Source organism: Mobula hypostoma, chromosome 11 (assembly GCF_963921235.1).
Source record: "Mobula hypostoma chromosome 11, sMobHyp1.1, whole genome shotgun sequence".
NCBI classification, from domain to species: Eukaryota; Metazoa; Chordata; class Chondrichthyes; order Myliobatiformes; family Myliobatidae; genus Mobula; species Mobula hypostoma.
Genome location: NC_086107.1, coordinates 29495387 through 29508166, shown reverse-complemented (window position 1 = coordinate 29508166; position 12780 = coordinate 29495387). Strand labels below are relative to the sequence as shown.

Here is a 12780-nt window from a genome sequence, read left to right as displayed (position 1 = left end):
AGTTGCGTTGAGTATTTTTTTTATTTAATTGATTTAGGATACTGAGCAGTCAAGGTAGCCTCTGTAGCAGTAAAAGTAACATTAATTTTGAATAAGAACAATGATCCTTGATTGCTAATGTAGCAAGTTCAATTAAAGTATCAGCTGAATTGAACTTTAAATGAAAATGATTCAACATTATTTAGAGAAATTGTCCTATAGTTGTAAATATATGGAATTCTCACATCAAATCAGCATCTAATTGGATGAGGCAAGGATCAAGTTCCACCATTTGACCAGGGCAGTCATATTTCCTGATTAGAATGGAGTTTTGAATTATAAACTTGTTAACTAATGGCAAAATGGATAAAGATAGTCAATATAAATTAATACAGCACTGCAAAATTCAAAACGTGTAAAAAATTCTGCAAAATGAAGATACTTTCAAAAATAATGAAAAGAAACATTTTTACTACAAACAGCAGCAAACAGTAAAAAACAAAATCAAAGCAATATTTGGTGTGACCAATAAAGACCAATATTTTGGCCTTTCAAACTGTGATTATCTTAGTTACACTACAGTGCAGTTTTATGAGAAACTAGGAGGTTGTTCCAAGCATCTTGGAGAACTTGCCACAGTTCTTCTGCAGACTTTGGTTGTCAGGCTTGCTTCTGCCTCTCCAGGTAATTCCAAGCAGCCCCAACAATGCTGAAATTCAGAGCTACCATATCTGAAACCATATAAAAATATTGGGTGCCTACGACTTTTGCCCAGTACTGTATACTCATTTCAAATCTTGGACTGTAACTCAGTTCAGTCTAATCTATTTCAAATTTAACCCTGATCAATCTGTTACTTTTTACAAGGGCCCTGCCATTGCTAATAATATGGTAAAAGCTATAGGCAGATAGAATGCACAATAGTGTTTAGAGAAGGCATGCAGGTTATCACCTATTTTAGCATCAGGTGGAAACGAATGGCTGGGAGAAAAAAATTATTTTTTCTTGTGTTGTAATATCATTCTATCCTGTTCTGCGTAAGCATGATATAGCAAATAACAATTACTGAAACTTTGTTACACAAATCCCTTGAATTCTCAGTATCAGATTCATATAAACATCACTTAGTCTAAAGATCATATTGACGTTACCTCACAGAGACATTTCTTACTTTGACTGGTATCTAGTCGATGACTGGGGTTTTCCTAACAAGGTAGCCTGATAGCAAGGAGCAGCAGTGGCTGAAAATATAATTCCAGTTCCCACGTCTGAATTTTAACAGCAGACTGGTAGAAAGTGTGAAGGAGAGGCCTGCATACTCCAAAGGACCTCAGCCTCCTCAGGAAGTAGAGGCAACTCTGGCCCTTCTTTATGCTGATTTCAGTCAATAATGCCTCAATGGTGAAATGCCCTTGCTCACCCAGAACAGGAAGGCCTGATTGACTTTGAATTCATAGGTTCCCAGGGAGTTCCCTGCTGGAGATCATGACTTCAGAGTGTGTACAGAAGCAGAGAACTAGGTAGCAAGAAACTGCTCCCAAGATCAAAATGATGTCTTTGGGAATGGAGGTAAGTCAAGTCCCTGGGGAATTGATGTATCAAAATGCATCAAAAAAACTTACTAAATATTCTTTGTCAACACTACTCAAAGCTGCAAACTCTACTACCTAGAAGAACAAAGGGAAGCTGGCTACTAAAATGTCACCATCTACAAACTCCTCAATGAGTCACGCATCTCTCTTATTTATTCTCCCTTCATCATTGCTTAATGTAAATCTCCAAATCCTTTACTAAAAACACTGTGGCCGTACCATCATCGAGTGGATTCAAAAAGAGAAATGCTTGTTCCTCTCAGGATACCTCAAAACTCCTTACAGACAATGAAGTGCATTTGTGGTATAGTCACTCTTTTAATGTAGGAGCTACTTTGTATCCAGTAAGTTCTTACAACAGAAATATGACAATGAATTAATTTGGAGATATATTTTCACTTCAGCACATTGATATGTCTACCATTCTTCTTCAATTTAATAATATATATTTTAAAAAGCAATTTATTTAAATAAATCTACAAATTATGGTTTACAAGATATTCATCATCGTCATTATATGGCGTGTCATATGTCATGGGTGATTATGGTCTTTGACCATGGCCAATTTTTCTGTAGAAGTGGGTTGCCTTTGATTTTTCTTAGTAGCATCTTTACAAGATGGGTGACCCCAGCGATTATCAATACTCTGCAGAGATTGTTTGCCAGGCATCAGTGGTCACATAACCAGAACTTGTGATATGCACCAGCTGCTCATATGACCATCCACCACCTGCTCCATGGCTTCATGTAACCCTGACTGGGGGGCTAAGCAGGTGCTACACCTTGCCCAAGGGTGACCTGCAGACTAGCGGAGGGGAGATGTGCCTTACACTTCCTTTGGTAGAGACATATCTCCATCTTGCCAACATAAAATGTTAAGCAGGACAAACAATTTTTGTAAACTAAAGGTATTTTCTTTCTCCTTTTCCTTTCTTCTCCGCATCCTTACCATTCCTGCTAATAGCAATGAAGGCACCAATACAGCTATAAATCTAACTAGGCCAGTACCTAAGAGCTGGTTTTTCCAACATAATTTATGGGTATCTCATCAAGAGCAGTCTCTGGGCTCCATGGGGGTAAGTTATGAACTTGTTGGCATTTAATTAGGCAAATGCTGGTCGTTCCAATTGGCACTGGCTGCATTTATTAAGAAAATCTGAACCAAAAATCGATCGTACCTAGAATGTCAGCCCAGATTTCTGTTCTTATATCTCTGGTAGAACTTCACTGTACATCCTTCCAACCCAACAGAACAACTGTTTTCAAATGAGCCACTATAGTGACCTACAAAACATGTCAACACCACCTTTTCAAGGGGAATTGTTATTTGCTCATGAGAGAATAAAAGAAGGTTTTGATAGTTATAAAGCAATTACAGGACACAGTCTGGAAAGAAGAAGTAAGTTACTCTTGGGCCAATTAATGTTGCAGCCAGATTTTACACTGGATGCATCATAATTCCAATGAGATAAACTGAGATTGATGGATTATTCATGAGATGCAGAATATCAGAAATATACACAGCTTGCTTATATTCTTTCCCTGGAGACGTTGGCTCATTGAAACATAGAATTGTTAATGACTACAGTCAATTGAATTGTTCTTATTAGCTGCAAAAGGAAAGTTAAAAATACCATAACTAATCCACTTGATTATTACAAACACTGCTTCTAAAGATTCCATGTTGATGTTATTTTATATTTTAATAAGCCCTTCCTAATACTAAGGCAATGTGATCTGTGATTTAAGTTGTTCGATCCCTACACTGGCAGTGACCTTACTTTGTTTTCCAAGGCGTTATGTCCTATTTTGGCAAATACATCCTGGCTTCAGATCAATGCCGCAGATTAATAAGTAGGTGGAGGGACGAGCCAAACAAATGAACAGACTTATGTATCTCCATGTCAAAGGCATGTTTGAATTCTGCTCCAAATTGCATGAAGTCACATTTGTTTCTGTATTTTAATTAGTACCAATAGAAAAGGGGACAACAGGTGGTGCAGCAGCTGTGGAAAACACTAACAAACTAGTTGTCTCTGAGTACGTACATGTTCCATTGTGTAACCACCGTTCCAGAAATACAATAAAGTCTGTAAAAATGTTCTAAACAGGTATTTGTGGGGTTTAAATTCAAGAATGAAAAAAAAATCCATAATAACCTAGTCTGACAGAAAACTGTATTTCACTCTGTGATATTGTTGGTATTGATCAGAAAGATACTCATCACCATTGCACAAATCAAGTGCATGTAAGGAAAGATTGAGTAGCTGAAATAACCTTAACTGCATGCAATTACCAATGTGGAATCTTATGCCCACATTTAGAGAGGAAACTAAAAATGTAAGCCTTCAAATGGGCACTTCTGTTAATGAATTGTGCTACTGTATTGCATGACAAATTTGCACAGGAAGCTATCATCATAAATTTGAATAAAGAAACTTATAATAGAGTGATTCTTCAATTGCAAGTGCTATTACGTTTATGCTCCCAATTAATCCCACCTCCTTTAATCCCACTAATGCTTGAAGTCACTTTAACTTCACTGTGCACCCTGTCATTAGAAAACCGAATGAAAATCTTTATAAAGAAGCAAGAACATAGATTTATAAGCAGTGAGAGATCTGAGATTTTTTTAAACTCCTAATTGAAATCCATATTTATTCCAAGCAGTTCTAAAAGCCTAACAGGATGACTGAGAGTTAATAAATAGAAAAAAATACACCCGGCCCAAGATGATATGCGAGCAGTGAATAGTCATCAATAAAAAAAGTTGTGCTTTGGTTATGTCAAGCTTTGGTTTAAAACACAAGCAGGTGCTGGAAATCTTGAGGAATACACAAAAAGTGCTGGAGGAACTCGGCAGGTCAGGCCATATCTAGGGAGAAGAATAAACAGTCAATATTTCATCAGGATTTGAAAGGAGGGGGGACGTAGCTAGAATAAGAAGGTGGAGGGATGGGAAGGCATATAATCTGGCAGTTGATAGTGAAACCAGGTGAGGGGGAAGGTGGATGGGTGGAGGAGCAGGATGAAGTAAAAGCAGGGAGGTGAGAGGTTGGAAGAAATAAAGGGCTGCAGAAGAAGGAATCTGATAGAAGAGAACCATAAGAGAAAGGGAAGGAGGAGGGGCAGCAGTAGAAGGAAATGGGAAGGTGAGGAAAAGAAAAAGGTCAAGTGGGGAATCATAAAGGGGCATGGATAAAGAGAGAAAGGGGAGGAGGTAGAAATGACAGGAAGTTAGAGAAATTGATGTTCATGCCATCATCAGGTTGGAGACTACCCAGACGGAATATGAGTTGTTGCTCTTCCAAACTGAGTGTGCCAAGGACTGATGTGTCAGAATGGGAGTGGAAAGCTGAATTGCATTACGTGACCACTGGAAAACCTCACCTTTTGTGGTGGACGGAGCAAAGGTGCTCGACGATGCAGACTCCCAAACTACTTTGGGTTTAAAGCATCATGTACTTCATTTGAAAGGTCTGTAAGCTTCTATTTAGTTATCCATCAAAAGTACATTGAGGGTTGTCAAGTGATAATTGTCTCTGCTAATGTTATTGTTCACAGACTGACAAATGCTGCTTTGAAAAGCCAGGCTGTGATTGAATCACTGCAGGCAGTTATGTTACCTTGAATTCTGAGATGGCTGTTAATAGCTCCAGGAATACTAATACTATGTTAGTTGTTAGTTGTATCTGCTTCAAAACAAATCTAATTTTCCACTCCAATTTATCTTCTGTCACAACAGGTCAAAAGCAGATGACATTTCATTGGCTCTTCACACAATCCTGAAACATCTTGACAGTAAATGTGCATACATACAGCAGGATGCTCTGCATTGACAACAGCTTAGCATTCAATACTATCTTCTCCTCAAAACTAATTAATAACCTCCAAGACCTAGGCTTCAATGCTTCCTTATACAACTGGATCATCGATTTCCTCACTTGCGGACCCTACTCAGTTCAGATTGGCAGCAACCTCTCCAAAATCGTTCTCAGCACAGGTGCACCACAAGGCAATGTGCTCAGCCCCCTGCTCTACTCGCTTTATATTCATGTCTGTGAGGCTAAGCACAGCTCCAAAGCCTTATTTAAGTTTGCTGGTGACACCGCTGTCACAGGCCGAATCAAAGGTGGTGACAAATCAGCAAAGAGGAGGGAGGTTGAAAATCTGACTGAGTGGTGCCACAAGAACAACCTCTCACTCAATAGCAATGAGATCAAGGAGCTGATTATTGACTACAGAAGGAGGAAACAGGATGTCCATGAGCCACTCTTCACTGGGGGATCCGATGTGGAGAGGGTCAGCAACTGCATAATTCCTCGGCATTGTCGTTTCAGAGGATCTGTCTTGTGTTCAGCATGTACAGTAAGTGCCATTACAAAGAAAGCACAGCAGCGCCTCTTCTTTCTTAGAAGTTTGCAAGGATTCATTACCTCATCTAAAACATTGACAAATTCTGTACAGGTCAGTAATAGCATCTCCTCACTGAAAATCAACCAGGTACATCTTTAGGATGCATACTTAGCTGACTGCTTTATGCTCTCGACACTCACGATATAGTGGCTAAGCATAACTCAAACGTCATTCATAAACATGAAGATGACATCATGTTCAAAGCTCAAAGTTCAAAGTAAAAGTAGCTATCAGAGTACTTGCATGTCACCACATAAAATCTTGAGATTCTTTTTCCTGTGGGCATACTTAGCAAATCTATAGAACAGTAACTGTAAACAGGATCAATGTGCAAAAGCAAGTATAAATAAATAAAAACGAATAACAAAATCATGAAATAACAAGATAAAAAATCTTTAAAGTGAGATCATCAGTAGTGGGAATACCAGAATTAGAATGAGTGTGTTCAAGAGCCTGATGGTTTAGGTGTAGTAACTGAGGCAGTCAGATCTTCTACCTGATGGCAGCAGCGAGAAAAGAGCATGGCCTGGGTGGTGAGGATCTTTGATGGTTGATACTGCTTTTCTTCGGAAACTTTACATGTAGATGTGCTCAATGGTTGGGAAGGTTTTACCTGTGAGGTACCAGGCTGAATCCACTATCTTTTATAGGATTTTTCACTCAAAGGTATTGGTGTTCCCATACCAGGTCGTAATGCAATCAATGCACCACACATCTGAAGAAGTTTGCCAAGGTTCTTGAAGACATGCCAAATTTCTGCAAACTGCTGAGGAGTCGAAGCGCTGTCGAGCTTTCTTTGCAATTATATTTATGTGATGGGTCTAGAACAGGTCCTCTGAGATAGTGACACCCAGGAATTTAAAGCTACTGACCCTCTGATTCTACAATCAGTACTGGCTCATGGACCCCTGGTTTCTCTCTCCTGAAGCCTACAATCAGTTCCTTGGTCTTATTGACATTGAGTGAGAGGTTGTTGTTATTACACCACTCAGCCAAATTTTCAATCTCCCTCCTGTGTGGTATGCTGATTGATGACCACCTCTGTTACAGCCCACATCAGCAAACTTGTATGCAGTGTTGGAGCTGTACCTAGCGACACCGTCATAGATGTAAACTGAGTAGAGCAGGGGAAATTTTCAATCTTCTACCATGGTTTTGGGTAAAGTCTCAGACGACAAAAGGAGACATACAGGAGTGAGATAGATAACTGTTGTAATAACACCCTTGCCCTCTACATCAACAAGATCAAGGAACTGATTGCCAACTTTGGCAAGGGACAGTTAGAAGAACGCACACCAGTTCTCGTTGAGGTTTCAGCAGTGGAAAGAGTGAGCTGCTTTCAGTTCATGGGTGTCAACATCTCTAAGAATCTGTCCCGAGCCTGATACATTGATGCAATCATGAAGAAGACAGTCCTACTTCATTAGGAGTTTAAGGAGATTTGGCATGTCACTCAAGGCACTTTCAAATTTCTGTAGCTGCAATGTGGTGAGCATTCTGACTGGTTGCATCACAGCTTGGTATGGAAGCTCCAACGTAAAGTATCGCAAGAGACTGCAACAGTTTGTAGATTCAAGCAGCTCCATCACAGCACAGTTTTTCATGCTATCAAGGTCATCTTCAAGAGCAGTGCCTCAAAAAGGTGATATCTATCATTAAAGTCCCTCACTATCCAGAACATGCCCTCTTCTCTTTACTACTGACAGGGAAGAGGGACAGGAGCCTGAAGTCCTACACTCAATGGTTTAGGAGCAAATTTCTGAACGCTCCATGAACCCATGAAGACTCCCTCATTATCCCATTTTCTGCACTATTCATTTATTTAGTAATTTTTAGTGATTTTATGTCCTTTGCACTGTATTGCTGCCACTAAATAAAAAATTTCATGTCAATAAGACTGCGATAATAATTATGATTCTGATTTTAAAGCTCCACCTCATATTTAGTGTATAAAGATGGGGAGTTCTGTTTATAGCAGACAATGAATACTTAATCATCTACTAGAAGAGACAGTGAATTAGATTTCCTCAAAGTGCTTATCCAAGTGTGGAGTGAAACCAATGCAAATTTAATTCCCAGGCCTTATCAGCACTCTATCATTTGCTTGATCACCTAAAAGATCATAGAGTTGACAGCTGAGTGAGAGCGTGCAAAATGCGACCAGAAAACACTGTTCAGAGGCGATTGTTGAGTTATGTCCCATGCATCGTGTCCGAACTCTCTTCTTTATCCAGGTAACAGTAGCTATATCATTAGGAAGTGAAATTTTTCAGTCTAGATGAAACAATTCAATGATACTAAAAGGGAACTCATAAACAACAAGTCATAAATAGGGAACTTAATCTTCATATACAGTATATATAGTGGGGGAGTCTTGTTCAAAGGTTTCAAAGGTATATTTAATAACAGAGAAATGAATAAGATATACATCTTGAAACTCTTTTTCTTCGCAACCATCCACGAAAACAGAGAAGTGCCCCAAAGAATGAATGAGAGTTAAATGTTAGAACCACAAAGCTTCCCCAGCTTCCCCCTCACACGTGTAAACAGCAGCAAAACCACCAGCAAAAAAGGCATCAGCACCCCCCCCCCGCCGATTACTCAAGAATGCAGCAAAGGATCAATAAGGACACAGACTTGCAGTTCCCCAAAGACTACTAGTTCACCTGGTAGTTCAACATACCTCGTTCTCCCTAATAAGGGAAAAAGAGGTGTCCCCGTTTCACAGCGAGAGGGGAATCTTAACAAGCAACTTGCTGATTTACGATTTTATAAGTCTGTTGCGTCACTCTTTCCAAGCTTTGTGCCTAAAAACTCGGGTCTCTGGGCATACAGCCAGCAGCCAGCTTGCTGGTTTGCATTTTCTGTCTCCCACAACACACTGATTTCCTGCGGAAGCACCTACCTCAAGTTTGCCCGCCTCCAGAGCCACGAAATCCCAGAACCCCAAAGGCGTGCTACCCTTCTAGGCCGCGTCCCTGGTGTGTTGAATAGCAGCCAGTCGCAAGACCACGAGAGCGGGTCCCAATCCCATAAAGAAGCAAAGTCAGTGTGTAACTCCAGGTCAGGGTTTGCAAAAGAACCCTGAAAGGGAAAGATAGAAATAGAGCTGTTTTCAAAGACACAAGCAAAAGAGTTGCCGTTAGGCACCATTGTCTCCTAAGCTCCACCTTGAAATTCAGAGAGCACATACTCAGAATACAGAGATGTCCCTTCAGGATAAAGAAATAAGGAAGATTTTCTTCAGTCAGAGGGTGAATCTGTGGAATTTATTGCCACAGTTGGCCGTGGTGGCCAAGTCATTGAGTATATTAAAGCAGAATTTAATAGGTTCTTGATTCGTAAGGGCATCAAAGTTTATAGGAGAAGGCTGGGTTTGAGAGAGATGATAGAGCAGCCATAACAAAATGACAATGCAGACTCAGTGGGCTCAATGGCCTAATTCTACTCCCATGTCTTATGGTCTTAACTTTTGTGAAATTGTAAGCCAAAGTAGAGGGTTACACCTACATTCCACCTGCCAGAAAAAGAAGGATCTCCCAGCGGCCACCTATTTTAATTCCACTTCCCATTCCCATTCCGATATGTATATCCATGGCCTCCTCTGCCTTCGCAATGAGTGCATACTCAAGTTGGAGGAACAACACCTTATATTGCTTCTGGGCAGCCTTCAACCTGATGACATGCACATCGATTTTGCGAACTTCCGGCAATGGCCCTTCCACCCCCTCACTATTCCCCATTCTCTTTTCTCTCTCTCACCTTATCTCCTTGCCTGGTCATCGCCTCCTTCTGGGCTCCTCTCCCCCTTTTTTCTTTCTTCCATGGCCTTCTGTTCTTTCTTACTAGATTCCCCCTTCTCCAGCCCTCTATCCTTTTCACTAATCAACTTCTCAGCTCTTTACTTCACCGCTTTCCATCAAGGTTTCGCCTATCACCTCCCCTCCTCACACCTTTTAACTCTGCTCCACATCCTTTTTCTCCAGAGCTGCCTGAAACATTGACTGTACTCTTTTCCACAATGCTGCCTGGCCTGCTGAGTTCCTCCAGCATTTTGTGTGGATGAAGATGTGATGTATCCTTTGGTTTGTGAGGCTCTGCCTGGAGTCTCTCCAGAATAGTGCCTGCTGGTGGCGATGAATAAAGATCCTCATATCACCAGCTTCAGTGTCCCTCTGGTGATTTTGTTCACCCTCACAGCACCTCCTTATTTTTAAAATTCCAATCCCTTCTCAATAACAAGACACACACAACATTGGAATAACATAAAAGGTCAGGCAGCCTCTATGAAAATGAATTAGCAGTTGACGTTTCGGGCTAAGTCCTTCAACAGGCCTGCAAAGGAATGAGGGGGGAGGAGAAGGACAATCTAGAAGGTGATAGGTGATATCAGGTAGGTAGGGAAGGTTAAGGACAGGAAGAGAAGGAATATGATAGGAGGACTCAGAGGACCATGAAAGAAAGGGAAGAAGCAGAGGCACTAAGAGGAGGTGATAGGCAGGTGAGGAGAAGAATCGAGGTGGGGGAATAGAAGAAGAGGGAAGCAGGAAGGGAAAATTTAAATAAGATAACAATATCAGAAGGAGAAATTAATGTTCATGGCATCAGGTTTCCCCTTTCTATAAGTTTCTCCAATGATTTATTCTTCGTTATTGAGATTTTTGTAATTTCTACATCCACTATTGTACATTATAATGCATGTAGCAATTACTCACACATTCTTGGAAGAAGGCAACAGCACTGACATCTGGAGTAACTTTAATTTAGTATTTCTACGTTCTGATCTCTTCTTACATGAGTTGGTTATTTTACCTGCTGAAACAAGTAATTGCTCATCATAAAGTGAACAAATTGGAAACCAGCAGTTCGTTATTTAGGTCCATTTGGAATGGATAGTGCAATTTTTCAGGTATAAATGCTTTGCTGTGATGTTACTCACCAACCTTATCACTGCCGTTTGCTCTTTAATATCTTCATGTTGTAATGGAAAATCTGTCAGATCTCATGCCAATCATCTGGAAGTCCATTTTATGATTTTGAGTCATATACCAATTATGGAACAAACAAGTGCTTATCATTTGCAGTCGATGAGAATGCAATGTCAAGTTGTGTCCTCTTGAACATTAGATAATTACTATTTGTTCCCACTTCAGAATATGATTATTCCATTTTTAAAGTACATTTAATTCAGTCTTTTTTGTTCTTTGGAGAACTGAACAAAAGTACATATTTTCCTAAGATGTAAATTCCTTACATCTTCACCCTCAAAAATTATGTTACTTTTCAAAAGATCTGAATGTATTTAATAGATACCTGAACTTTTCATAAAATAACTTTCAAACTGATTATTTTGTTTCTGCTTTGAGTATTATATCATAGTTATAACCTGACACACATAACTCCCTGAATAATGAAGCTGAGTTTTTTTTCTGCTGCCTGTTATTTCAGTATTCTTCTGAACATTTCAAGCCTTAATCAAGTAAACCTTCACTCACCTGCTTCCAGCCACCCAGTCCAGGCACAAGTCCAGTACACCTTTCCTGAAATGCTTCCAAGGCATTTTGTAAATTAAAATTTTAAGTAATAGGGTTCTAAATAAAGATTGGAAAATAATTGAATCAGAAGATGAAATATCAGAAATATTACTCATTAAAATAATTACTCTGAATCCCTGGTATTTCAAAATATTTATGTCAAGGAAAAAAATAAAATTATATATTTAGGTCATCTTGTTTGCTAAATACTAATTATTGTCTTAAGAAAACATTTAGACCTTGTGGAGCTAAAGGAGTGTCAAAATAAGTTACAGTAAGTCTAGTTCACAGCTGTCTGAGAGTCAAGTTAGTGGCAATGTCTTCTCATGTTTTTATTGGAGAAGATCACAAACACCAGAAATCATGATTGACATTATAGGTCTAACAGTGGGATTGAGAGATTACTGCATTAAATGAATTACGTTCCAAAATCCTGAAATTCTCATTGACTTTACAGGCAGATAACAGCAAATACCAAAATTTGTTTTATGTCACACACATCACAGTTGCTGGTGAACGCAGCAGGCCAGGCAGCATCTCTAGGAAGAGGTACAGTCAACATTTCGGGCCGAGACCCTTCGAGAGGACTAACCGTAAGAAATTTGAAAGTGGGAGGGGAGGGGGAGATCCAAAATGATAGGAGAATACAGGAGGGGGAGAGATGGAGCCAAGAGCTGGACAGTTGATTGGCAAAAGGGATATGAGAGGATCATGGGACAGGAGGCCCAGGGAGAAAGAAAAGGGGGGGGGGAAAACCCTGAGGATGGGCAAAGGGTATAGTGAGAAGAACAGAGGGAGAAAAAGGAGAGAGAGAGAAAGAATGTGTGTATATAAATAAATGACGGATGTACTTTCACAGAGTATGGCAACCGGTAATGCACATCTTCTGTTGTTTGGCAAAATATCTTATGAGGAAAGGTTGAGTGAATTAGAACTCTTCCCTTTGAAGTGATGGGGGATGACAGGTGATTTGATAGAGGTGTATAAGATTAGGAGAGAGCGCACCAACACCTTTTCTTTTCCCCTGGGTGACAACAGCTAATACTGAAGGATACCCATTTAAGGTAAGTGAAGGAAAATTTAACAGAATGTCAGAGGTACATATTTTACAAAGGGAGTGGTGGATTCTGGAATGCATTGCTGGGGTTCGTGGTAGAGGTTGATACAATAGGGATAGTTAAATGACTCTTAGGAATGCACACTAATGTAAGAAAATACAGGAGGAGTACCCTGTGTTGGAAATGCTCGGGGCTGGAATT

The 12780-nt window shown here is 39.9% G+C and overlaps 1 long non-coding RNA gene across 2 annotated transcripts in view; it reads left to right on the top strand.

Annotated features, from left to right (window-relative positions):
* LOC134354254 (uncharacterized) overlaps positions 1–6107 on the top strand; it is a 72861-nt gene extending 66754 nt beyond the window's left edge. For both annotated transcript variants that reach the window (XR_010019749.1, XR_010019750.1), the window contains one exon: positions 5317–6107. This is a non-coding gene — a long non-coding RNA (uncharacterized LOC134354254). The remainder of the gene's footprint in view (positions 1–5316) is intronic.
* Positions 6108–12780: the final 6673 nt, after the last annotated feature.